The sequence below is a fragment of the Aedes albopictus genome, chromosome 1 (assembly GCF_035046485.1).
Source record: "Aedes albopictus strain Foshan chromosome 1, AalbF5, whole genome shotgun sequence".
Taxonomy (NCBI): Eukaryota; Metazoa; Arthropoda; class Insecta; order Diptera; family Culicidae; genus Aedes; species Aedes albopictus.
This window is the reverse complement of record NC_085136.1, coordinates 70,135,435-70,140,087: the sequence shown is the minus strand read 5'-3', so window position 1 is coordinate 70,140,087 and position 4,653 is coordinate 70,135,435.

The window sequence follows — 4,653 nt, the reverse complement described above, 5'->3', positions numbered from 1 at the left end:
GGACGAAATGAGTCGGCTCCAGTGGTTCATCGATTCCGGCTGCTCCGACCATCTCGTGAACGATAAGGCGTTGTTCGACGAGCTGAAACCGCTAGAGCATCCAGTGGAGATCGCTGTGGCGAAGAACGGCGAAACGATTCTGGCGAAGCATTCCGGCACGGTAAGAGTGAAAGCTCTTGTTAAAGGTAAATATACTGACTGTTTCGTGCACAATGTGCTGTATGTGCCTGAGTTAAGGTGCAATCTTTTCTCGGTGATGAGGGTGGACCAGATCGGGATGAAAGTGACGTACCAAAACGGGAAAGTGTGGATCCACCGGGGATCCGAGCTCGTCGCGTGTGGCTCGCGGTATGGAAAACTGTATCGTCTGGATTTCTTTACGGACAAGCACGGCGCGAGTGAGGCATTGTTATCCTGTGGGAGTATTTCGAAGAATCTCGAACTATGGCACCGTCGATTTGGCCATTTGAATACGAAAAGTGTCGAAAAACTGATTCGGGACCAAATGGTCGTCGGACTAAAAGTGAACAATGACAATTTGGACAAGAAAACCGTCGTGTGCGAGGCTTGCGTGACCGGTAAGCAAACCCGGAAGCCGTTCGTTGTGCGGGACGCGAGACGATCGTCGCGAGTGCTGGAGTTGATACACTCCGATGTGTGCGGGCCTGTTACGTCGGTCGGCCTAGGCGGGGTGAAGTACTTCGTCACTTTTATAGATGACTGGAGGCATTTCACCATGGCGTTCCTGATCGAGAGCAAGGATGAAGTCTTCGAATGTTTCCGGCAGTACGAGGCTCACGTGATTGCGAAGTTCGGGAAGAAGGTGTGCCGCCTCCGCTGTGATAACGGCGGTGAATACAGAAGCAGGGAGTTTGAGCGGTTCTGTGCGGACAAGGGTATCCAGGTGGAATGGACGGTTCCGTACACCCCAGAGCAGAATGGGTTCAGCGAACGGATGAACCGCACTCTTGTGGAGAAGGCGAGGTCTATGCTGGAGGATTCGAAGATAGACAAGCGGTTTTGGGGTCAGGCGGTTCAGACTGCAGCTTTCTTGGTAAACCGAAGCCCGTCGAGTGCCCTGGATTCTAATGTGACGCCTTTCGAGCTCTGGGAGGGCCGGAAGCCAGATGTCAGCAAGCTACGTGTCTTCGGCTGTCCAATGTTCGTGCACATTCCGAAGGAGCACCGTAAAAAGCTCGATGCGAAGGCCTGGAAGGGGATCTTTGTAGGGTACATTCACAATGGCTACCGTGTGTGGGATCCTGTAGCGAAGAAGATAGTCCATGCGCGGGATGTGGATTGCATTGAAAGCGATACGGTGAAGAGCGGAAGCAAACCTCGTTTCAATGGTTTCGTCAAGGTTCCAGTGATTCGCGAACCGGAGCCAGAGGAAGATGAAACGGAAGAGGAACCCAGCGACTCGGAGTACGAGGATACCGGAGACGAGTTCAGAAGCTTTTTGGAGGACGATGCGGTTGAGCTGGCGGCTGAAGCACCAGCTGAAACGCTGCCTGTTAGCAACGCGGAAGGAAGACCGAGGCGACAACGAACTGCTCCAGCGTGGCACGAGGATTTCGAGGTCGAGTATGCGGGCTACGCTCTGAATGCGATGGATTTTGTGGATAACCTTCCAACCACTGTTGCGGAGGCCAAGAAGCGGGATGATTGGAGTAAGTGGGAAGCTGCTATGCGAGACGAGATGGACTCCCAGTCGAGGAACGGAACATGGAGGTTGACCAAGCTGCCTCCGGGGCGTACCACAGTGACCAATAGATGGGTGTTCCAGATCAAGCGAGGACTGAACGGAGAGCCGGATCGCTACAAAGCTCGACTTGTGGCGAGGGGCTTCAGCCAGAAATTCGGCTTCGAATATTCGGAGACTTACTCGCCTGTTGCCAAACTTGACACTCTGCGTACGGTTTTGGCCCTGGCGAACCACAACAAGATGGTGGTCCACCAGATGGATGTTTCCACGACTTTCCTCAACGGGAAGCTCGACGACGAAATTTACATGGTGCAGCCTGAGGGGTTCGACCGAGGGGACGGTCGAGTGTGCCGGCTGGAAAAGTCCCTCTATGGGCTGAAGCAAGCGGCGAAGACATGGAATGATCGATTCGACGGCTTCATCGTGCAACGGCTTGGGTTTACGCGAATGACCCATGTTTGTATTGGAAGAAGGTTGGACAGGACACCGTGTACTTGGTCGTGTACGTGGATGACGTGATCATCGCTGGAGCGAACTTGAAGATTGTGGAGACGGTGAAGCGATGCCTGGCAATGGAGTTCAAGATGACCGACGGAGGTGATGTGAAGAGCTTTCTCGGGATGCGTATTGAACGTGACGTGGAAGCAAGGATGATGAAGATCAGCCAGAAGCGGTTCTTGCAAGATTTGCTCCGAAGGTTTGGCATGGAGGAGTGCAAGCCTGTCTCCACTCCCATGGAGGTGCGGCTCAAGTTGGAGAAAGGCACGGAGGAGAAGCGGACGAAGCACCCGTATAGAGAGCTGGTGGGTTGTCTGACGTACGTGTCGCTGACGACGAGGCCGGACATTGCGGCAGCTGTGAACTACTATAGTCAGTATCAGAGCTGCCCTACCGATGACCATTGGATTCATCTCAAACGGATCTTGCGGTACATACGCGGGACGCTAGACTTGTGTCTCGTGTACCAAGCCGACAACGCAGCAGCTACGCTTGAAATGTTCACCGACGCGGATTGGGCGAACGACACTTCCGATCGCCGGTCGATAAGCGGCTGTATCTTCAAGGTACTGGGTTGCACTGTGGGGTGGATAACTCGGAAGCAGAAAACCGTTTCGCTGTCATCCACAGAAGTGGAGCTCAACGCTCTCTGCAATGCAGCTTGTCATCAGATGTGGATGGTACGGCTTCTGAAGGACTTGGGATGTAAACTGGTTGAACCAATTACCTTCTACGAAGACAACCAGTCCACCATTCGAATCGCGGAAAATTCGAAGGAGTTTGGACGCTTAAAACATGTAGATGTCAAGCTACACTTCCTGAAGGACCTGGTGCGAGAAGGACGGATTCAACTCGAGTATCTTTGCTCGGAAAACCAACCAGCGGACATCATGACGAAGAGCTTGCCGGTTGGAGCGTTTCGACGTCATCGTGTGGGCATCGGCCTTATAGACAGCAGCGCTTGAAGGAGGGTGTAGAGTGTACAACACTGCTGCCTATTGCCCCCACTTTTATTGGCACCACTGTGTCTGTTTTGCTTTTGACATTTCAATCGTTGTAAACTTTAACCTGAATAAACACGTTGTACTTTTGAACTCGCTAAACGTTTTTCGTAAGTTATTTCTGCTGTGGCAATTCCCATAACTCTGTTAGCGGCGATCTGTACAACCGGTCGTTTTCCGGTCCAGGAAATAATTTCCACGTCGCACCGAGGCCTGCGCAATAGCGAAGATCAACGGGGTGTACTACTGCAGTTATTATGCTTCCCCCAGGTGGCCAATAGAGCAGGTCTCGTCTATGCTGGCTTCGCTATCAAGCGCACTAGTAGGATTGAGTTCCTTGGTCATCGGTGGAGACTTCAACGCTTGGGCGATTGAGTGGTGTAGCTGGTTTGACTAACGCGAGAGGCTGGGCTCTACTCGAAGCTATGGCTGGACTGAACTTGGATGTCCCGAATATAGGCGACAAAAAAAACCTTCAGTAGGAACGGTACAGAGTCCATCATTGATGTGTGACCATCTGGAGACCGGATCTAAACCCTAGCTCGGACTGAAGGGTCGACGATGGATACACGCACAGTGACCATCTGTCGATTCGATGCACGGTGGAACACGGAGGAAGACGGCCACAGCCGAAGGTCATCGACCGTTATCGGGGATGGCTCACCTCGTGCTTCGATAAGCCAGTGTGGAGCGATTCCTTATTAAGAGTAACATCAACGATCTATCCAGCGATGATTTAGTCGAAACCCTAAGCCGTGCATGTGACGCCGCACTGCCAAGGCGATCCCTATCCAGAAATGGACGCGCACCGGTGTACTGGTGGTGTCCAGAAATCGCAGAAACTCCGCGCATCCTGCCTAAGTGCTAGAAGGAGGATGCAAAGAACTCCCACCGATGAGGGTAAGAGAGAGGCTAAACTGGTACTGAACAAAGAAATTAAGGCACGTAAGCGGGCATGCTTGACCAGGCAGCCAACACGACCCCTTGGGATGATGCCTACACAGTAGTCGTGGCCAAAATAAAGGGCGCGCAGCACCCCCAGAACGCTCCCCTAGCATCTCAGCTGAGATGCTGCAGAAGATCGTGCTCAATCGCCACCTGGCGACCCGTCGGCATACAGACCTATCTGCCTTTTGGACTACGCCGGAAAACTGTTGGAACGGATCATTCTGTCGAGGCTGATGGTCTATACCGAGTCACGACCAAGATAGTGCTCCGAAAGAAGCGAGCAGAAATCCACTATTATGCGGTCGTCACGCTGGACGCAAAGAATGTGTTCAACAGTATAGACAGTATACAGTGGATCGTCAGTTGGAGAATCGACGTTCAGAAGCAGGACTTGCGTAAAAAGCATCCCAGTTAGTTCGGTGCAAACTTGATTGTAGCCCCCCATAAATGGATACTGGTTCAAATAAGCTCAGAAATACGGTCTTGTTCTGTGCGCGATGA